This window comes from Coturnix japonica, chromosome 2 (genome assembly GCF_001577835.2).
Source record: "Coturnix japonica isolate 7356 chromosome 2, Coturnix japonica 2.1, whole genome shotgun sequence".
NCBI classification, from domain to species: Eukaryota; Metazoa; Chordata; class Aves; order Galliformes; family Phasianidae; genus Coturnix; species Coturnix japonica.
The window spans coordinates 105,650,007-105,674,322 of NC_029517.1; positions in this window are offsets into that span (position 1 = coordinate 105,650,007).

Genomic DNA, 24,316 nt, shown 5'->3' on the forward strand with positions numbered 1-24,316 from the left:
CAGAGCCAGATGCAGCAGATCCCCCGTGAGCAGGCTGGAAGGGGAATGTGCATTCTTACTCTGTGTATTTAATGTAATATTTAGCTACTATTAAAGCTTCAGCTCTTCTACTGCCTCCCTCTTCTGCAACACAGAGTAACAGCTTATCTGGCAAACGCGCTTGCTGTGTTTCTAGGCACCGTGCTTTTGGTTAATTCATAAAATCTGATCTAATGTTAGATATTCTGCATTCAGGTTAGCTAAGTTAAAACAATATTTAGCTTAACCGTGCCTCGGCCAAAAATTTCCCCGCTATCTACTGATTGTAGCGCTATCGTAGCCGACTGCGGACACCATGCTGGGAAAACACAGATCCTGAGACTGAAGAAATGCAGCTGAAATTCTGACCTCAAGCCATTCTGATAGTGAGTATTACAAACACTGGGCGCTTTGTATCTGATACAATAACCAGGCGCAAGAGGCATGTGCCAGGGATGAGCGATGAATTTCCTTGTCATTTCAGTTCTGCGCACATATATTATCGGAGTTGACAGCATCAAAAAATGCCCTGCTTCCTGCACCCCAAATCAGACTGCGCGATACAGACATCTAGGCTGAAATCAATGTATGGAGGCAGGCACTCGCGGGAGGAAATGCCAGAAGTTTCAGAGCAACCCGCACTCTGCCCTTGCTTGTATGGCGCAGTGTGCCCTGCACTGTGTCACTGAACTTCCAGGGCACCTCTGCTCTGCTCAGCATACAGAACCAAAGCAGGGAGCTGCCTCCCTCCTGGTATTTGCCATATAGGCCGATTCCTTCTGTACTGCACGTTATTCAAACCTTTTTTTTAGAAGACGGAACAAATCATTTCTTTGTGAATTCAGCGGTGCAGCCCAGCTCAACAAACAGAAGGGTTACTCCCACTGTTACTCTCAACTTAGAATAACTCTGTTATTCCTAACTTCCTAACCAAAGCAAAGCCAGCTTTAAGGTCAAAACGATTCCCCAGTTCTGAACACAATTTTGTCTGCAGTTTGGCACAACTCAGACCTCATTTCTTCGCAGTGCTTAGCATTACAGCATGCTTTATATAGCACTTTCAAACCTCAGCCCCCACTGCCTCGCTTACAGTTATCAGTGCTCAGCACTTTCCCAAATCAGATACAAAGATCTGAAGTCACGTGCAGGAAAGCAAGGTGCACAAGGACAGAAGAAAAGCCCAGGTCGACCAACTCACCTAGCATCACACAGGAACTCTGCAGCAAGGCCAGGAAGAAAGTCCCAATCCCCAGGGCAGCGCGCAGCTGCGCAGAGCATCCGTACGGCTCCTGCTGTCAGCGAGGCTGGGCTACCACAGAGAACAGCCTTTGCCCCGCGGGCACCAGGCTCATCCCCAGAGCAGGTCCATCCTGTGTGCGGTGAAGCAGGGGTCCTGCAGAACAACAGCATGTCAGCACATGGGTAAAGACCATTCAGCGATTACACAAGGGAGATTCGCTAAGACAAACTTGGTTTTGTCTTACTTTGACTTGGGCAATGCTATGCTGCAAAGATGTTTGCATCACCACTTCTAGAAAAATTAAAGTACTGGAAATAGGCAGTGCAATGGTGTCACACCAATACCTACACAAATTCAGATCTTCAGGCTTTTGTAGAAAAGGAATAAATGAGCAACTGACTGCAAAGGCAAAGCAGTCTTCTTCGAGGGACTAGCAATAGGTCGTGGTCAACATATGCTGAAGGAGTTCCTACTAAAGCAGACATATTTCCTTATACTGAAAGACCTTTACAAAAAAATAAATAAATAAATAAATGGCATTTCCAGAATTCTGCCTGTCTTCCTCAAGCCACAACCCCTGGCCCATGTTGATAGAAGCCCTGTCCCATCTTCACTCTTGTCTTTAGGGCGCAGGTCTCTCCAAACCCGAACTCCCTGTTGCTTTTCAGCTTTTCCTGCTAAGCCATGACCCCTGCTGACTGGCAGTGCCGCTCTCCCCTTGTGTTCCCTGCTTTGTTCTTCCTTCTGCATGTCCTGACAATCCCATCAACTGTTAACCTCCTTCAAACCCATCTCCCACTTCTTCATCTGATCTCCCACTGCCTTCAGGATTCACTTTCTCAGTCCCACTGCTCATCAATTCTTGTGATCCTGCATCTTAGCTACTTACTATGTCCCACTCACATTCAATGGTCTCTTTCAGTCTAGATTTATCCCTTTTCAAAGAATCATAGAATGGTTTGGGTTGGAAGGGACCTCAAAGATTCCAACAGTTCCAACCCCCTGCTGTGGGCTGGCTGCCACCCATCAACTCAGCTGCCCAGGGTCCCATCCAGCCTGGCCTTGAGCATCCTCCAGGAATGGGGCACCACAGCTTCACTAGGCAGCCTGTGCTTCTGCCTCACTGCCCTCTGGGTAAAGAATTTCTTCCCGACATCTAAACTAAATCTCCCCTTTTAGTTTAAAGCCATTTCCCCTTGTCCTATCACTATCAGATCATGTAAAAAATCAGTTTATCCCTAGCTCCATTGCATAAAGACACTATGGAGGTCAACAGTGACAGAGAAGGGCTGCTCAATAGGATGAAGTGCATGGAAAGAGGAAGGGCTCTTGTACCAAACTCTGTCCCCCCTGCTCACAGCCCTCAGTTAGAATGGCCAACCCTATCCATTACTTCCTGCTAAGACACCTGCCCAGGTGCACCTCTGCTGGCTTTAGGGACAGCATGTGCAATCTGCACACATTTGCTCAACAAGATAGAAAATGCTGCAAATTGCAGCCATGCAGCTCTAACACGCTCAGGACATCACGTGAGAGCTGTGATTTCTTTAAGAGCACACACAGTTTGGTTAGATCTGAGATTCTCACACTGCTGACAAAGGCAAAGCTGTGACTCATAAGCCACTCTTTCTTCCCTCAGAGCCTATCACCAGCACATTCTGCACTGCCATTTCAAGTTTCCCATTTCAAGTTTCTGCTTCAAGGGAAGAGATGTTCTTCAAAAAGATGACATGAGAAATAACTGTATTTTTTTTAATTCATTTTTTCCAATGACTGTTATAAATAGCCAAATAATTTTGGTAGGAAATAATAATAATAATAATAAAGGTTATGTTGGAAGCAACTATTCAGCTTCAAATATTTCGTAATTTTTTTGCACATTTATAAAGAAAGAAACAAATACCATAAAATTAACAATAAGTAAATCAATCCAGCACCCTATCCAGGAAAACATCAGGCAGCTTTCCTTATTACAATTCCTGGCACTTCCCTCCCAGCCCTTAGCAGTGTAAGCCATCCAAGCTCGCTAACAGAAGAACAGCACAGATACTAAGATCTAAGATCAAGTGGTCAAGCTGCAAATGAGCTGCTGAGCTGGAGCAGCAGCTGTGAGCAAGCCAGGGCGACCTGCCTTGTCTCCAGCACCACTGCTGCAGCGTGACTCTGGGCACTGCTCACACCACATGTGCCCCAGCAGTCCCACTGCTTGGCTGCACTGCTGCAGCTGCGCCCCAAATACTTCTGGGCCACGGCAGTAAAATGGGTTAGTTCCATTTGTGCTGAAGGTCGCACCGAGCTAACGAAGATAATTTAAGCAAACCCATTTACTCTCTATCTGGGCTAAATCGAAGCAGGCAGGTATAACAGTAAACAAGACAACATTTTCTCCATGGTTCTCGTAAATACTTCTGCACAAATACCATCCAGAAGAGCAGATCCCATGAAAGTGTCACGCATTCACAGCTGCATGCAAATTCTAGCACAGCTCAATGCGCTACAACAGCCATTTTCCAATAAGAAATAATTATTTCCAAGGAACAACCGGATGTTCCTGTGGGACTTTATGTAGAGACATCTGATGTACCCAATTTTCAAAAAGCCCTACCTACAGCAAAAACAGTATATGACCTACAGACATATCCCTGGAACGATTGTTTTCATGATAAAAATAAACTGAGAAACTGAAGTAATTTTATTGCATCTTGAAATCAACCTAAGTAGTGAAACTGGTTTGTTGAGAATCTATAAAAGCCAAGTTGTGCTTTAAAGAATAAGATAATTATCTGATCACTTGTTACAGCTAAGATCAAGAATTTGAACTAAGTTGAAGCAAACTTCACTACTTCAGTGTAAAGTCACAGAAACCACAATAATCTTCATCCTAAAAAAGACATCAGAATTTTATGCACTGCTTCTTTTGGCACAATATAATGCTGGCTGTCAGTAAAGGGCTTTTTTTCAGTGAAGAAAATTGGAAAGCAAGCATTCCCATTCATACAGCCCTGCTGAGCTGATTAGAACTGCCTGACACCGGTAGTTGTTTCTCAACTATATGCAATCATATGCAATCGAGTCCTACACACCACTATAGAGTGTTCCTAAACACTTGTTTGAAATCCAGCAGACCTCCAAAAATGGTATCTGTTTAACACTAACCAACTTAATTATTTTGTCATTGAAATAAATATTTATGAGCTAAAACACTACATCAAGTAGGAAAGCTTTAACGTAAAACAAATCATAAAACACTGATAATAGAAATGCTTGAAATGGCCCTAGAAGCACGTGGATTTATGTAAGATTTGTGAACATATAAACACTCAGATATGTGAAGAAAAAGATGAGGCTCAGTGCAAAGAACTAGACATCAAAAAGACTGATCTTCCTTAGGACAAGTGTATCCTTGCCAACACTTCGGCCAGGTGGCAGAAGTGTAGTGAATATCCTGCCCATCAACAAAGATTCATCCAAGACCATTCATTCACTTTAAGGTAAGATTTTTCTTTTCTTTTCTACATAGTTTTCAGCATTTTTAAAGTACAAGTTATTCCCTGAAATATTCTCTGAAAAATTCCCTGAAGCCTTCAGCAGTTCACCCTTACTAATGCAATTATCGCCAAAGCTGCACTGCAATGCAAATAGTGTATTTGATATAATCAACTTAATGGAATTATTTGATGAGGGATTCTTCTGTATGTGGCAAGATTAAGCCTATTATTTTGTTTAGGAAAGCTGTTCTTTAAAACATAATCACAGAATCGCAGGGGTTGGAAAGAACCTCAAGAGATCACCAAATCCAACCCCCTGCTAAAGCAGGTACCCTATAATAGGTCTCACAGGTAGGCATCCAGCTGGGCCTTGAATATCTCCATTGAAGGAGACTCCACGACTTCTTTGGGCAACCTGTTCCAGTGCTCTGTCGTCCTTACCATTAAGAAGTTTTTCCACACATGAATACAGAACTTCCTCTGTTCAAGTTTTAGGCCCTTACTCCTTGTCCTATAGCTGCATACAACCAAGAAGAGCCTGCCCTCAACCATTTGCCTCCTACCTCCCTTCAGATATTTGCAAACATTTATTAGATCCCCTCTTAGTTTTCCCCAGGCTGAAGCGTCCCATGTTACTCAGCTTTTCCTCATGTAGCTGATGTTCCATGCCCTTCATAACCTTTGTGGCCCTTTACTGGACTCCACATAGGAGATCCCTGCCTGTTTTGAACTGGACCCAGTATTCTAAGCGTACCCTCATCAGGGCAGAGAAGAGGGGAAATATTAAGTTTACTGAAACATTAGAACTATCATTCATGAGACATCCCCAAATCACAATTTCCCTTCTGACTTCAAGAAACACCTAAAACAAATTTACAAATGAAAATTGCACTATCCTAAATAAATAATGCAGCAGCACAAAAGCTACTTTTTGTATTGATCAACATGTATACTATAGTTTGCAGTTTTACTTCATTCTGTTCAAATAGCGTGACACAATAAGATCAGTATAAAACAATATGGTTCTTATGAAAATAAAAAGACTTCCAAATTAAGTTTGCTGCTCCACAATACATTGCACACGGCTCTTCACAGCTTGTTCTCACACTGATAAGTAGATTAAAATGGAATAGCAACCTCACACCTGTATTCCTCTGTTTTTACTGACTTTGCTCACATTAGTTTAACAAAGGAAAAAAAAAAATCTGAGAAAACAGAAGTCACAAATAGTGATAATAGCACCTACAACCTCCCAGTGATATGGCACAGTGTCCAAAATTTCATGGCACAGTGTCATGAGAAGAAACGTGTGTCTTGCAAACCCCATCTGACACAAGAATCACTCACCCCACCGACCCCCTGCTGTTAGCCCTGTCCCACACACCACTAAAGTTTGAGGAAATATAGCTTCAGTGAACTATTTGTAATGCCAACCACCTCCTCCGTTCCTCACCAAGTACATAGGGAAGCACAGGGTCCCCATTGATTTTCCTTTCACCTAAGTGTTCCAGAAATTCAAAAACGTGATAAAATGCATCCCCATGCAAAAGACACAAGGAACTTCTATGAACAGCAGAGAACTAAGAAAACAAAAAAACTGAGACATTCTATTGCTGTCCTAAACAAACATAGGCTTTTTAATGAGACAATGTTTATTAAGCTCCAATGCCATATTTGTGCCTAATTTTGGAGATCCTGTGAGAAAATGTCAGGTTTTACACTATCCTGCTATTCTAGTAACATGCTCAGCTCCAGGAATTTTAAGTGCTGACTTAACAACTTAATTGAAAGCCATGATGAGTAGAAGCAGGAACTATTTTCTAACAAATACTTTGTAAGCAAACATGGTGGGTTTTGGCCATAAATTTTGCTTAATGGGGATACAACACAAGAACATGGCCAAGCCTTGGAAAACAGGAAGGGAACAAGGAAAAGGGGTTTCATTTCTAGAAGCAGTCAACTTTTTTCTTTTACCAGTTTAGCTCAATTTATCCTATCATACAAAAAATCTGCACCACCTGCTGATGCTTCTCCACTTCACATAAATTAACACCTAATAGCTCAAGGCAGTGTGTTCAGGTATGCGCACTGCCAGCTGAGTGCGTGTTCGACAACCACCCCAAATCTCATACCTTTGCATACTGCATCTCCTGTTTCTCCTACAGAGAATGAAGAATATGTTAACATCTCAAAAGAGCAGTTTCCAAACTGTAATCCATAGCCAAAAGACACGGGCTACAGTATACAGCTAGTTCAACAGAATTGTATCTAACACTGTAATTGTTAATGTCTACATTGCACCACATTATAGCAGTAACAAGTGAGGAAAATTTAGTTATTTAGTAATACTAAACTATTACAGTTTAGTATTTGGGGAACTACCTAGTGATGGAATTTATTTGGCATGGGTCCTTCTGCAAGGAACAAGGAAACCCAGAGCAAGCTCCATCCTTAACCTGTGGCCCTCATAGGTACCTCTCTCATCAGCCAGTGCAGACCCCACAGACCCTGCATACTGCATACTACTCAAACCGGGCCACGCAGAAGATGGTGGGACTGTACAGACGGAACCTACGTTTTCTTTGTTTTGTAAAAAGAATTCTTTATCAAATCATCTTCCAAAATGCAAAATTGTTTTAATATCCACTGGTTGTGACAGTTACACCACAGAAACAAAGAATTATTAAGTATTAAACACATGAACTTCTGAGTCAAAATGAATGTATAACATTTGAATAGAAGTTTAACATGAGATTTACTATAAAACCAATGTGCTATGCATCTGGGTATAGAAAAATACATGTGTGTGTATACATAAAATTATAAAACATAAATATATATACAGATATAGTTTATTATACAAGTTAAAAAACAATCCACCAAACCCCTGTTATTCAGTTCTTCTAAAAATCAAAGCTGTTCTGATTTTATGACTTAATTTTATGACTAATTTTCTCTTTTGGTTCCGAAATCTTCCTCCAGACACCCAAAAGAAATGTGGGAAGTGCTTTTCTTCCCCTCTGAACACAAATGGAAGAGGTTACATCTCTCACAGACAGACAATACTTGGATTCAAGTGCTCCTTAAGTGCAAATGGAAAAGCAGCCACAGCCACATCTTGGTGCAGTCCATGGTTTTTGTCATGTTAATTAGTGCAAAGTTGGGTGCAACTATATTCTGACTATTTTTAAATGAAAAAGGTTAATGAGAGCTCTACTCTTGTTTATGACACTCAATCGTGCTCACCACAGCTCACAGAGGGCCCCAAGCACCCCCTGCCAAGTTTCCAACTTATGCCATTTCACAGGCTATTTTGTTTATCCACTTCATCAGCACCCTGAGCAGGCCTCCTCCTTCCATCCACCCTTCTGGAAGCTGAGGGCCATTCATACATTTGCTACCAAACTGGTTTCTAACCAGGCAGGCCCGTCCCTTCTGCTGCCTTAATGACTGCGGATGAGACAACCGAATGTTCCAGTTTGATAAGCAGCCACTCCACTTCATGGCGTGATGTGTGGGAACACCTGGGCACAGGCCTGGCATGGTGTAGCCATGCTCCCAGCTCCTGAACATCCATCCATTTGCTAAGGCCAGCACTTTTTCACATGCACAGAGCATCTAAGCAAATACACATGTGTATGCATATATGCTTTTTTAAAAATAACAGCCCAGCTGACATTCTTAACCTTCTATTTCTCTCCTCTTGCACATCAGCAGTGCTTCCATTCCACCCCCAAAAGAGTTGCCATAGTTTGGTAACACCAGGAGTTTCCGTGTCGCCTTCCTTCTAACTCACCTTTCACTCTACCTCCCACACACCTCATATCTTCATTCCCAACCTATTCAGGGGTAAGGCCTTCTGAGGGCCAGCTTTGAGCTGCACCAGGAGGATGGGCAGATGGTGCTGGGGATATTCTGCTGGGAGGTGTTAGCAGCCACCATCACACAGCTCTTTGATCTGCAGAGGACTGCGGATCTGGGCCTGCTAACCAGATGCAAGGGGCTCTCCTTCCTTCCCCCTTTTCATCCTTCTGCAGTACAGACAGACAGAAATGCCATCAGCTTGAACACAAGGGCCTGTAAAACAATTACAGAGTTATTCTGAATTTATAATGGTCTATTTTTTCTTGACATCTTCTGTGAAAGCACAGAGTTTGCAAACCCACAGCTTAATGTGGAAAAGGATTCTTTTATCGCAATCCTTGTTGTTTAAGAGAAGTCCGAACCTCAAATGCTATTTTAATTGCTGAAGTTAACAAAACTTAGTTTTCCAAAGTTCTTATCATAACCATATACTTAAATTAAGATGAAAAGTATATGGGATTGTCTTAGGACTTTCTACTAATTACTACCACTTTCATTAGATGGTGAAAGAAAATGACAATTTCTTTCCTAAACTGGCAGAGAATAGCCAATTCAGTAAGCTGCGTTTTTGTTCTCTGTGAGAGGGCAGTGGAAAAATCTCTTTCATTTATTAGGTCTTCAGAGACCAAAACTGGCTGGGTGTCAAACCTGCACTGTGGAAGCCCAAATCCATTCAGTCACGCGTAGATAGATTCAACAGTTTTTACAACCTGTTATCAGTATCAGCTTAACAGAAGATGAATCTCTGGTGTTCTCCAATGAGTGCTGCTGGGACTTGTTATAAAAGGGAGCAAAAAGCTGAACTGATATGCAGAAATTGTCATAGGGACAGACTGGGTGAAGCCTAAAGGTGAAAGAGTGATGATGGCAACCTCGGATAGAAAGATTATTTTGTTAATTTTTAGAAAGGTAGTGCTTATAGATGTGATGAACTGATTAAAATGTGCAGCCCTGTTCAAAAGGCACTTATCACATTCAATCAGGTACACGACATATTAAATCCAAGGAAAAATATTGAAACTGAAGTTTCCAGTACATACACCCAACATCACAGTATATTAATGTAGTATATTAATGTACCATTTCTGTAGCAGAAGTTTATGAATAACAACACCTGCAATACCTTTCTAATCTCAGCTTTTAAAACTGAATGGAGTAATTGTGTAACAAAACCACTTTTGCAATAGCGAGATTGCTCTTTATTTAACTACACTGTCAAAAAATAAATGCTCGTTCAATTTTTTTGTTTAGCAAACACATTCTGTTCATTCTTTGAGATAAAAGGAACCACAAGCTAAATCACAGATGTTTCCCACGTTATTAAATATTGTAAACAACCATTTTACCCTTAAAACAAGCAACTGTTGTCAAGCATTCAGCATGCATGAGCTAAAAGCTCAGTATTTTCATTCCAAACCAACGGGCTGCAGGTATGGATGCAAACCTGCATCTGAGACCAGGCGAGCCAAAACATTCTGAAAATGGCTCTGTCATGTGAATTATATAGATTTATTGATACAGATATGCACACAAACACACATGCCTTCTTTAGAGTTTAATAAAATCCACACAGTCTTTAGGGCTGCTGAGAGTAAGTGCGATTTTTATCACCACCACATCAGCCGGCCTCTTTAAGGCTCCTCTCCTCGCCATGCAGTTTGCAGATCACAGGAACACAGAGACTCTGAACCGAGTTTTATTTGCACAAGAGCTCAGGAAACGTTACACAACACTGGCACTCATATGGAGGAGGAGAGAATCTGTGCTCCTCACACCCAGGTTTGCCTGAATTCAGCCTTCAGTCACAATTTGCTCAGAGCTTTGAGGTAAGGAGTAAAACTTAAAGTAAACAAAAACAGCATCCCTGAATACAGCACAGAAACTATTTATTGGCGTTTGGGGAGCAGAAAACATAAATGTGGTTCAGGTACGTTGCAGAAATCTGCTGCAAAACAGTACAACTCTCCTAATCTTTGTCTCTCGCTTGAAGCAAAACAGCTTTGTGTTGCCTCTAAAAATAGGAAAGGAGCGCAGGGGGAAGGGAAGGGGGTGGAATAAGAGGATAAGTGGGAGTGAGAACTGATACACCATCCTGGCATTAATTTATAAAAAGACCGGTGAATTGTATTCTTAGACTACGGCTTTCCTAACCAAGTCAGGCACATTCTCAATTATCAAATAAAAAAGAGTCATCCTGTACTTTTTATTCTGTACATGCAAAGGAAAAAAAAAGGAAAAGTTTTGTTTCATCTGTTACCAAAACCATCACTCTGTAGTCAACAGTTCTAATGAAATACAGGCCAGAGGATTAGTCAGAGCAGATTCGTGGAAAAAAAACCCAAAACGACCAAACAATGGAAATCTGTATGCAAATGCAGGATTATCACAGCAATTAAAGCCAAGGATGAGTCCTGCTCAAGTACCTCTGAGCACCATCCTACAAGGCTTTCCCTTACCCCAACTCCACATCCATGAGTAGATAATGCAAGCCATTGCCCCAAAGAAGGGTGAAATCATAATTAAAGCTCTCACTTAAGCATTCTAAATACCAGATGTATCAGAAATGAAGCCCCTATCTGCTAAAATCCTATAAAGATTGTGTTCATTTCTTCAAAGGAGGAGTGGGCAGGGGCCTGGAGCGGAAGGCTGTCCTCTTGTCTGTGCTTTGGGCTGTTTCCGTGCAGAGGAAAAGTTGCTGCAGAGCAGCATCCCAGATAGCAGGCAGAAGAGTTCTTTGAAAGCTTTAGGGTGTTGCAGACAAACAAACAAGCGAAGACATCTACTGATCATGCTCGTCTTGGGAAAAGCAGGCTGCGGTACAGAGCCCCAGGTTGGCTGGAGGCAAGGCAGCAAACCACTGAACGGCATCACCACAGCTTTCAGGCCAGATCCATCGGAGGAGGAAGTGGCAACAAAATGCTTTTCATGTTTTAACATCAGACCAATCTCAGCTGGGGTTTTGTGCAAGTAAATTGGACTCAGAGTTTTTCTCAGAGGGCTATTTTTAAATACCTGACCATATGAGCTCGCTTGGAATAGGAAAAAAGGGGAGGCAAAACTAAACGGTCATTACATATATGTATAAATATAACATTAAAAAACCCACAAGATATTTAAACTGACTAGAAATGTCCACTTTCACTTTAAAATTAAAGTTGGCACTGGACCTGAACCAAAAAAAGGCTATATACAGAGATGCAGCAGCACGAAGTTTCTAAAACCAGTATTTAAAACAGTTTAGAAGAGGGGAAAAAAACAAACAACCTTGCACAAAATCTATCCCTTAGAAAAGGAGCAACTTGGTTTTGAATCCTTATTCAAATATGTGCTGAAGCCACTCCGTGCTTGAAGAGAAAACTCAAGTAGCAGAGGCAACAGCAGCAAGTTCACAACCAGAGAGTGGGGCTGTACAGAGTTCACTGGATGGCAGCAACATCAACAAATAAGGGCTGGAGGGCTGACCCTGAGTTATCTCATGCTTTCCCTGCAAGAAGCAACTGCACCAGTGCCAGAAAGAGCCTCGAGTTTATTTCAGTATTTTGAAAGAGAAGTAGATAAAGGCTCACATGTAGGCCGATGTAAATCACCTCGAAAGATTCAGTGGGATGCTGAACATCAGAGAACACATGATCACAGGCATGAAGCGTTAGCAAGAGAAACGGCTGAGACCAAGAAAGACAGTACTTGTATCTAACAGCGCGGTCCTGAATCCCAATACTGTCTGACTGTCATTCTGATAGGTAGGAATCTAACAATTGTATTTTTTCAGCAGTACCCATTAATATATTTAGAACCACATCACGTAATGCCACCTAAAAATACAAAACAAGCAACTGCTTCAAAAACACACTTTCAGGATTGAAGAGGCATATTTTTGCATATAGCAAATAGCATTCATATATCAATTTATCTCAAATCAACTGTCCCCATCTGTTTTCTTAGGCCTTTTTTGGGCTGTCACTATCAATAATATATGCAAAAATTTGCATAGCTCTGCCAACAGTGCTGGTTAATTGTCTGTTTGCTGAAGTTCTTCTGAGCAAAATTACTTTATTTGTCAAACAAAAAACAGTGCTTTTAATAGTGTTTTGACAATTGAAAAGCACAATTTAAATATTAAAATTACATTATATGATCTCAATGTACGATAGTGTCAGCCAAAGAACTGAAGTTCTGCCAGTGTGCATATTCCTCTTCCCAAGCTGTCGCTAGTATTGCTTCTCTGTCATCTCCCCCCTTTTAAATTTGGACTTTCACACAACAAGAAGGAACTGATTTCTTGGTTTCAAAGAAACTGCACCCACCCTGCTTTTCACAGTGGAAAACACAGAGATAGAAAGCTGCCTCCTAAGCAAAGAGCCCAAGTTAAATAACAGAAAACAAACAAAACAATCAATACTCAAATCTCAAAAAAACAAAACCACACAAATGCCACCAAAAGAAGAAAAACACAAGAAATGCTTTATCCCAAACGATACTGGTTCATATTTGCCATTTTACTTGTTTGAGTGTTTGGATATTTCATAATTTATTATTTACTCTGTGTACAGTTGATTTCTGAAACGACAAATTCATGGGTGTCCAACATTTTGGCTTGCAAGGGCTGTTATGAATGAAGAAGAATTGTCTAGGGCTGCATCTATGAAGGTTTCTCTGAACGTAACACTTCCTAATGGTTACCATAGAAACTGCAACTGATACAAAGAGCACAGCAACACTATTTGATAGAGAAGTTCTCGGCAACAAAATGTTCTTCTTCAACACAGTCACCACCATTAGCTATGCATCTTTGCCAGTATGGTAAAGAGACACGGTCAGATTTTGGATTGCATCTCAGCACATTCTATTCAAAAACATGCAGGCCATGTATTCATGTTGAAATAAAATGGACTTGTATATAAACAAAAAAACCTGATCATCTGTTCTGCAATCTTGAAATCTATTCTCGAATTCCTGTACCAAAGAAAAACATGGCTGCCTGGTATTTTTGCTGCTCTCAGGATTGCGTTTAGCCAGAGTATCAAAACACAAACTTATTTGCCATCACTTGAGCTGGCACTGCACTGCACCTTCCCCATGCCCTGGTTTCAGCCCAGATGGGGTTCACAGCACACCGATGCTCCGTCGGTGCTGTGGGGCCTGGCCACACCACTCAGTGGGATGAGCTGCTGCCATGACGGCACAGGGCAGCACTGTGAGATGTGCTGGGCCACATGCAGTTCATGGGCTGAACATGCCTGTATGAAGCTTTCCTTCGCACAGAGAAGCATAGAAAACATCCTACAGTATCTATTCCATAGGTCACCTCTGTTTGTGTACAAGTACTGCAGCTAATGAAGTCTTTTGCTATTTATTAGAGTGGAAAGGAAAAGATCCATCAACTTTTAACCAGACTGTATGACGTTTTATGTATCTTAAGTGTTTGTTTCCATTCCAAAGCAGGAAATCTTCTTTCTGAGCTTAAAGGATTTCTCTCAAAGCAAAACCAGAAAAATAAAAATAAAAAAAATAAGCATTCACACCATACTTAACAACACATGCACCAATAACCCACATAGACAGAATAGAATCCCCTACTGCACACAGTTTTGAGTACCACCGCCATCTATTCTTAGTTGTATTTGCAATATCTCACATTGATCCAGCCATGTCCCAGACCTCTTTGTTCCAAGCAATGCATTTTGGGTCCCCTTTCCCCAAAGTGCCAACAAAATACTTAAGGCAGTGATCTGATACAAACAGGAGAGTGAAACAAAGCATATGATATTTACAAGAGAAGAGCTGCATCCAACCATAAATTAGCTTTCTTCAAAGCTGTTTTATTTTCTGGTATTTATAACCAGTTACAAGATAATAGTTAATTTGGAGTGAGTGCAACTGAGTATCTGCAGGAGACTAAAACCATTAAAACCATCTGCAGAAAGCAAGTGGAATTAAATGATCCCAGGGCTACTTCTCTCTGCTAGAACCCTTGTATTGTGGAGACACAGTTTCCTTCCCAACTCAATAAATCTCTTCAGTATTTAACAGTTAAGATATAATCCACAAAAGGAAAATGCACAAGAAAAACCAAACAAACAACAAGAAATAAAAAAGTGCCTTGGTGCCAGCAAAAGCCTATTTCACAAGAAAACAAGGGTTATCTCACTCACTTAGCTTCCATGTTAGTGCATCGCTCTGAAAATAACACTGAGGAACAGAAAAATCAAGCTCTTGCATTAGCACCTTACTTCGCTTGCCTGAGTAATTCAACCTCCCCACGTAGATGAATTACAACACAGAATTTAACCACACATGCCATTTTCCATTTGCACCACCCTCAATGCTTCACTACAATATTCACTATATTCAATATTTTGTATTACTTTTACTAACATATGACTCCATGCATCATTTTTTGTAGGTTTCGGAGGCGTTCTGTGGCATGAATTACGTATTTTCCTGAGAGAATATTCTATGTATTCTATAAAGTTCACCAGTAAGTCAACGTGATTCACTTACAGCATCATTTGCATTTAGGGTCTACACTATGCCTGCTCCTAGCATGAGCAACAGGCAGTATGTACATGTAGGTGGTTATTATGGAAACTTGGGTCCTAACTTTACAAAGTATTTAGGAAATAGATGTATTTAAATATTCAAAGCACATCATCTCTTGAGTCAACGCACAGTTTCTCCTTGAGAAGACTGAGCACTCAGCATTTTTACAAATCAGCCCAGAGCTGAGCACAGGCAAGCGAGGCACATATTTCATGACGACCTCCTGAAATGCTAAGTGACGTGCAAGCTTCAAGCAGCTTTATTGATCTTATTTCATTCCTAAACAGGAACTCCGTTTTCCTTTCTGAAACTATATGCCCTCCTGTCTCTTCAGCACGGCAAGCAGTGCTTATGTCAAGGCCTACCAGGCCCAACCCCTCTCCAGTTCCTCATGCCAACACCAGTCTCTCCCTGCTCAGCCCCGCAGTCAACTTCTGGACCTCCAGCCAAGCACCACAATCCCATTGGGATAAGAAATGCAAGGAAAACAGGGCAGAGAGAGCTTATGTAGATCATGTGTTTGTTTTGCAAAAGATACTAAGCAAAGCATAAGTGAACTTAACAAAGACAACATCTGATGTTTCATCTACTGAGACCAAAGTATGTTAAAGCTTACACCCTGCCCAAAATGTTGATGTAATGCCTTCTGCTCAATAAAAAAAACAACAACCAAGATCTAGCTTTTTCTCCAGAATATCTAAATTCTCACTCCAAAGCACACACTCTACAGAACGGTTAAAGAAGGGACACATTAAAGTTTCGAACAGTCTCATCCACAAAAGCTGAGACTCTTGATCAAAAACCACAGAATAAGTACCTATTAATTCAGCTTCAAGTAGACACCAAACATGAAAAACCAGTACAGATGAAAGCAACTGAAGATTAGATTTCATACTTATATCGGGTTCTATCAGCATAAGTTACAAATGTTATCATAGCTACCTTAAAATATTAGTTTCTCCAACTTTCTGCTCATTTCCTGTCATTTGTCAACTTTACAGGCCAAAAATTTCTAGACACTGAGTTTTATTTACTCTCTCTATATGTGTTTCTCTAAGTTTGGGTAGTTTATATAAAAATGGGCTTTTATGTGTGTATGCATAAAAATTGTTAGTCATATATATTTCAATATGAATAAAACAGGTCATTTTTCTTTAAGATAAAATGCTTTATAATTTAATGAAAGAATAAAGCATCTATTTCAGAAAAAAATAAGAATGTTGGAAGAAAAATTTTTCAACTGAATGTAAAACATAGTAAAAATACACTGCAAAGGCAGAGACGTTTGGCCCTTTAACATCATATTTGTTGCTGAACTGTTCATTTATGGATTACTAACACAAGTTTGAATATAAACATAATGTGTAAAAGACACAGCTTCACTTCAAGACATCTGTGAACTAAAGATAATAAATTAATTCAAGTCTCCTGTGAAGAGTCAGATATTTATCATGCTAGAGAACAGTGGATTTCATACAATGAATTTTTCCACCTCTCCTTTTGAGTTCTCATAAATCTGAACATGTGCAGTAAGCAAACAGCTGATCACATTAGAGAATACAGATTAGTAAACCACAAGATCCACTGATCACATAATCTTACTTTTTGTGCATTACAGGCCATGAAGCTAAATTAATTTTTGAATTAATACTTGAAACAGTGCTTCTCTGGAGGGAAATGCATCTGATCTTGATTAAAACTCACTGTGAAATTCATCCCATATATGGCAGCGCAGTGCTCTTCTGTTGCTATCCTTACAACAAAAAAAAAAACAAAATCCCAAAAAACCCTGTACCTTTAGTTTTGAATTTTATCTAGTCTTCCTGCCCCTGGATTTGGTTATAGATTTGTTTGCTTAACTTACAGACCCAGTACCACAGAACAGTTCTCTGACAGTCAACCTCCCAACCACAGACTTCTTTCCAAAGGGAATTAAACTCATGATGCAGGCTCTTCTGCTGTTTTCTGATCCTTTAATCTAAATATCTGATTTATGGGGGTTGTGGAGTCTCCTTCTCTGGAGATATTCAAGACCTGCCTAGATGCCTACCTGTGCAACCTGGTGAAGGGAACCTGCTTTGGCAGGGGGGTTGGACTCGTTGATCTCCAGAGGTCCCTTCCACCCTCTATGATTCTGTGACTTGGAGCATTTGTATTTATTAACCCCACCTATGGGTGCCAGTAAAATAAAATACTGAGCTTACTACAGAAATGATCTAGCAGCCTGACTACTGCTATATAACATTCCTCTGCTCTTCTGCTTACACAGCCACAGTTGTGTTGGTCTTTTTTGCCAGGACTATATTAGAAGCACCTGGATTCAGCCCACCCTTCCAACAGCCACCTTCGTTCCTGGATGTAGGACTCCATATTTAAGTACTCAAATGCATTTTGTCATTTTGCCACCACCCGCCAAGTGGCCTGTATGGCTCCGTAGCAGCTCCTTGCTCTCTTCATTATTCATCACTTCACAAACTTTTATACCATTTACTTTCTCCATATTCTATTTCACATCATAAATATCAAAGGGAATATGACCAAATTAGTCACTTGCAGTTTTCTACTGAAATAGTTACTTGGTGATTCCTCATTCAACACTTATTAGTCATAATTTATATAGTGGGTATAAAGCATTTCAATTTTGCCTTGCTTTAGTTTCTTACAACTGTGAGCAACACTAACTTAGACTATACGGTCTACAAGGCTAGCTACAAACTTTATCTGAGCACTGTTTCAGTAACGTATTTTATCAGTGTATTGCATGAAAACTACTAATCATTTCTCAAGATAAAAATCAGAGCTGATCTTGTCAAATACGCTATATCAGCTAACATTAATTATACTGCCCTCTTCTAATTCATGGTAATCAAGTCTTGGGTCAGCCTTTTCAAGATTTTATCTAAGGCCAGAGTCAGGCTGTTAAGTCTAGAATAGCAGCTTATCCCGACCAAGACAATATTCTTCCAAGTAAATCTAAATTTTCTTCATCCACTAAGGGGAAAAATAACAATCAACATTATCAGCACAGAGAGCCATGTAGATAAACCATGAAGTTATTGGACAGCAGTTGGCAAGTTTACAGAATCACAGAACTGTAGGGGTTGGAAGGGATCACTGGAGGGCATTTTTTCAAAGCACATACCTTATACTTTCTGCACAAATTTATGCGCATCTACTTTTAGGTAATTCTTATTTTTTAGACTCGTCCAGAATCACATCTTGAAACATACAAGGTGGGACTTTAAAAAATAATAAAACAAAAAATTACTATTTGAAAATAGTTTTGTGCTCTACCCACATCCATTTCTCATAACGAGACGTAATGCCTTCATTTGCCCCTCTAAGAAGAGTACTGTGCTAATCTCCAGTTTGGAAGGCACCATCTCTACGTTTAGAACCTCCAAAGTTAAGGTACTACCATAAAAAGGCTGAATACAGCTCTCAGCTTGAGGTCTATCATAACAGCCTCCCTCCTCGTCACCTCTCAGAGGGTCAAATGATCTCCTCTAAAGATCTGACAGTCACACTACAGCAAATCTTCATCTTACACTCAGCTTTTACAACAGATTTAAAATTATTTCCTCTCACAGATATTTGAATATCACCGACAGTTAATGACACTATTCCTGGCAAATTCAGATGTCCTCAATATGTCCAGCTCTGTTTCAGATTGTTCAGTTTTCCAGTCAGAAGTCTGAATGTGAAGAAGGCTTTTTTTTGGGGTGGCTGTCAGTCTGAAGATCTCTTTTTTTCCCCCTCCCATAGAAGGGGAAAGATTTACTTATGGAAGCAAAACGTCCCTCAATGCAGATTTCTGGGTAAAAAGTACAGATTTGCTCACATTTTTCATATAGTTTTCACTTCATTTAGGATTGGAGCTTCAGTCATACAGTAAGAAACATCTCCTGTAACCTACTGAGCACAGATAGTGGCCTTCTAATTTCCTCTCTATAGTCAGTATATTACAAAAGAGCTCCCAATTAAAAGGATGCACAAAAACCCTAAGCACTGTTTGTACATATAAATACACGGTGAAGGAAAAATCTGAAGTTGAATCAGATGTCCATATAGTAGAAGCAGCACTCTGAGAAGTTCACAGTGATTTTCCAAAAGGGTGCCTCCAATTGATCCTTGGCTCATTTCCACCTAGTTGTCTTTTAGAGAAGAAAATCTGCTTTTTTCACCATCTTCATTATTCTGGGATGGAAAGTGAAAGGGTTGGAAACAGGAAGACTCCAACCACAACACAAGGGAAAAAAACCTCATCAAATGAGAAGCAGAAAGGGATAAAACTGGCAATGACTTTTTTTTTCTTTCCCCAGCACAAGTTAATCACAGCTGTCCCTAAATGAGCACAGCTGTTGAACTGCACCAGCAAGCAGGCACCATGGGTTTGTCCAAATTATGAAGGCTGGCATCACCAAAGCTTCCCACAAAGGAACTGACTCGGTTTTTGAAGAAGCATTAAATCCATAATTTTTGTCATCATTCTCTGCAAAATGTGGTCATGATTTCACAAAAAAACTTTGCTGTTTTGGTTTGTTGGCAACATCAGTTAGGAATAAAAGGGCTTTGGTTGGGGATGCTGGCAACCCTACTTCTCTGCTAACTGACTACAGCACATCTTACCCATCCCAAACAGCCTGCATCATTGCTCTCAATATATATGAAGATCTGCCATACATAAGAAGAGTGCTATTAAATTAGTTTTACAAGCAGACTCTAACCTGTATCACATTCTTTTGAACTTCATTTTTCTTATTAATAAAATGAATAAAACAGCAAAGCAGGACAACAAAATCATCTCCAGTGTACAGAGATGTAGACAATAGGAACCACACTGATCCCTTTCATTAATCAAGCACAAAGAAGAAAGAAGGAAAAGCGAAGCTGTGCTCTTGAAGTAAAAAATAATAGAACAGAATAATGTTTAAAAGATGGTTTACTGCAACAGTCCTAAGGCATTTTATAAATATTTTAATTTCAGTCCATTTTGTTAAAATTGTAATAAGGGCAATCGACATTAGTTTATCAATTCTGCATTTTGGACTGACACGAGAAATGTTTTTCATTAAAAGCCTTTCCAAAACGCTGACAATGTTAGAAGCAGATATCAGATTTTTCTGAGATTTGTTGAAAAGGCTTCATCCCATCACACAGTAAGTGACTTTCTGAATTAACAAAGAAGACAACACATTTACAGGCAAAGTAAATTCCATTTCTTCCTGATTATGTAAACAAACAGATAACATTTCAAATACGAAGCAGCCTTCTTATGGGAAAAAGAAAACAAACTCCTCATTAAAAAATGCCCTTTGCTGAGCACTTTCACATGCATTGGAAAAATGACCAGCATACTGATGTTACTATGCAAAACCCTTATGTACATGTTGATTGTTGTTTTATACATATAAACTCACAGTGATAAGATACAATCAATGATACAATCAGCATTAAGACTTGAAGAAAGGTCTTACGTGTATTCTTCAACAGAAGAAAAATATCACTTTGCAAAACAACAGGGATATGAAAGATGTAAATTAGTCATCTACTGTCTCTAAATGTAATCCCAGTCTGACGCTTCCAGAAAGCTAATGCTTCTTTCCAGTACAGTTGTAGTGATATTTTTACACTGCCATATGTGGAACAACAGCCTTAATGAACAGACATCTTGACCAAAATGACATAGGAAATATTTGTTTATATGGAGAAATGCACTCAAATAAGAGATGCTTCATTTTCTTACAGAATGGCTTTTAAAGAGCCAATAAAATAACATTAACAAACTAATTTGCAATTAATTACTTTTTGCTCTGAATTAACTTGGTTGTCACTTCAGACTGGGCTTTGACTTTACTGATGGAAATGCAGTGCATCTTGAATGAGCCTCTGAAATCTTAATATTATCAGCCACAGTAAATTCCTAACTTCCAATAACCACCCTGTTCAATAAGGATGGCTTAATGTATAGCTATCTGTAAAATAAATACACGCTTGCTTAAAAAACAGTCCTTCAACAAGCTCTGAGTAACAAAGGTTGATTGAGTGATTGATTTCACCCACATTAAAACTCCTTGCCTGAGACATCCAGGAGATCACTTTTACCAATGCCAATTCCCTTGAGTCTAATGCCTTTTCTTCCTCAGTTCAGGTATTAATAAAAGTCTCTCTCCTTTATTCAACTTTCTGTTATTATCCAGGTTTTTGAGATATTCACTCCTCCTCCCTTTGAGTCATTTGCCAATTTTTATTGAAAAGCACTAATAATGCAGAAGTACAAGTGATGAAACGCTAAGAAAGGCAGACAGCATAAACACAATCATTCCTTTTAATGCAAAACAAGTTCAAACAGTGAACTTCTGAATTTCAAAGGGTCATTAAATCCTTTCTTAGTGAAGGTATCTGAGTATATCTTGGTGTATGGGGAAAACATAATGCCTTTCATCACATTTGGATTGTACTACCCACAATTCTCAAAAGCCGATGAGAACAAAAATTGCACTGAATCACAGCAAGACTGAATTCTGGGACTGCAAAGGTAAGATGCTGCATTGCCTGGCAATTATGATGTTGGATCTGTTACCTGCTCTGACCTAATTAGCTCCTTACTAAAACTCTTGTCAAGACAAAGCAATTGTTCTTCAAAAAGTGCTAAACCTCATAAGTTAATACTTAAGCTTCCCCCTAGGCTTTAACTCCATTAACTGGAGGTGTTAATTAGATGGAGCTGGGTAAATCAATCAGGATCACACCTCTAAAGGGTGGACTAGGCAAGGCCTAGCCCTAATACATTGAGTCGATAGATTTATAAGCATGCTTATTAACATAACCGCCAAGCAGAGGTCCCACTAGGCTTGTAAGGATCAGCACCTCTAAGATGCAACAACGCAAACGGATTAAAGGTCTGCTGTAATGAAGAAAAGTGGTGACACCAATAATGGGCTAAATGAATACACGTTGGTGAAACTCAGTGTGTACTTTTCATTTTCAACTGCATGCAGGCTACCATCTCCCAACATTACTTAAATAATAAAGGCCTGGCTGTAGTATCTCTAGATGAAACATTTAGAAAGACATTACCCAAAGCGGTTCCAGTTTTCATAGAATCATAGAGTCACAGGGTTGGAAAGGACCTACAAAATTATCTGCTCCAACTGTCCTCCCATTACTGTTGCTACCACAAGCCACTAACCCATATCTCATAGTTCCTCATGCAGACATCTCTTGAACACTGCCAGGGACGGCGACTCCACCACGTCCCTGGGCAGCCATTCCAGTGCCTGACCACTCTCGGAGAGAAAAGAGTTCCTTCTTATGTCCAATCTAAACCTCTTCTGGTACAACTTGTGGCCATTACCTCAGGTCCTGTTTGTTGCCTGGGAGAAGAGGCCAAGCCCCTCCTCATCACAACCTCCCTTCAGGAAGTTGTAGAGTGCAGTGAGGTCTCCCCTGAGCCTCCTCTTCTCCAGGCTAAACAGTCCCAGCTCCCTCAGCTGCTCCTCATAAGACTTGTGCTCCAGACCCTCACCAGTTTTGTTGCCCTTCTCTGGACACATTCCAGGGCCTCAGTGTCTTTCTTGTAGTGAAGGGACTTTTGAAGTTTGGATCACAATTGCATGGGGAGCATGAAGGGCTACATACAACAGAATGAGAGGATACACAGAAAACAGGCACTGGGGTTTAACTGGCAAACCACAACTTGCTTGTACCATGAGAACGCAAGTTCTACTGCACCGCATTAAGCAGTCTTTTAAACTAATTACCAAGGGGAAAAATATAAAAGGGTTTTCATTACACCTTGGACTTGTAAGCAACATGCAAGTGAGTAGCACTGGAAAAGAGCAGCATATGTATGCTTCAGGTGTAAAGATCCCAGAACAGCAGGATATTACAGCATCCCTAACAGGCTACTTCACTGATGATTACGAGACAGATTTATTCACTTCATATTTCTATTAAAAAAAACAACAACAACAACACCACAACAACAACAAAAACAACAGGAAAATTCCAGATTACTTTAAGCACCAGGAGTTCTCCAGCTTTTTGATGCTGAGCAGCTTTATTTGAGGTTATCACACAACTGGGAAATCTTGCTGTCCAAAACTTTAAGCAGATTAAAATGCTGGGGTTTTTCTAGAGCTATCTTGCTGGAAACAGTCCTTACATTCATACCCCTCTGAAGAAGTTAAACATGTGCCAAGACTCCTATTTCAGGCTCATCTTCCAACCACCTCCCTTATAAGGGCAAAGATTTCCAAGTTTGAAGCAATCCAAAGTACTGATTATGTATTAAAGATGTCCTGCTACAACCCAATTAAATTATTGAACAATTTTTGAGTACTTTCCCTTAGCTTGTGTGAAATAATGTAAACTAAAATAGATTAAAAAAAGAAAAAAGGAAGATTCCAATCTCAGCCTGTTGCAACCAGCACTACAGTCTCTCAGAGACTGAACCCAGGAATAAGTGCAGATAGATTAACAAATGTATACTCTAAAAGTTGTTAGCAGTTTTCCCCCGTCGTGAAAATAACCTGCAGATTTTATAGAAGTCAGTTTTTCAATGGACTACAGGAAAATTATGCCCTGATAGTTCTAAGCTACATTGAAGAAAAATCTGTATACACAATTTGCCTCACACATTAGCAAGGAAAAAAATATATATATTAAAAAAAAAAAAAAAAAGAAAAGAAACCCCCCAAACCGTAACCAAAACGGCGCATTTCTACAGGATGGACTTCTCCTGGGTGATTTAAGGCAAGAGAGTCATTGTATGCATGCAGCTCCTAAGCCAAATTCTGCATAGCCAACAGCTGAATTCCAGTCTTATCAGAGACTTCAATGCCTTCCTGAAGACAATACACTTAACTTTTTGTACTTCTGAATCTTTCTTGCCTTGGCAAGTCATGGAACTTCAGCTCCAGCCTCATGAATGCCTAGATTAGATTCAATAGTGCTTGAAAACAGCCAGATTTTCTAACATTGTTTATAATTTCACAATTCTTAAGAAAACATGCCTAGACTAAGACTGAAATGAACAAAATAAAGCAAAACAAGATCTAAAGTAACATGAGGAAAAGAACTGTTAAAAGATACAGTATTCACCATCTTATTTACTCTTAGATTTAGTATCATTTTAGAAAAACAATGTAAAAACACTAAATAT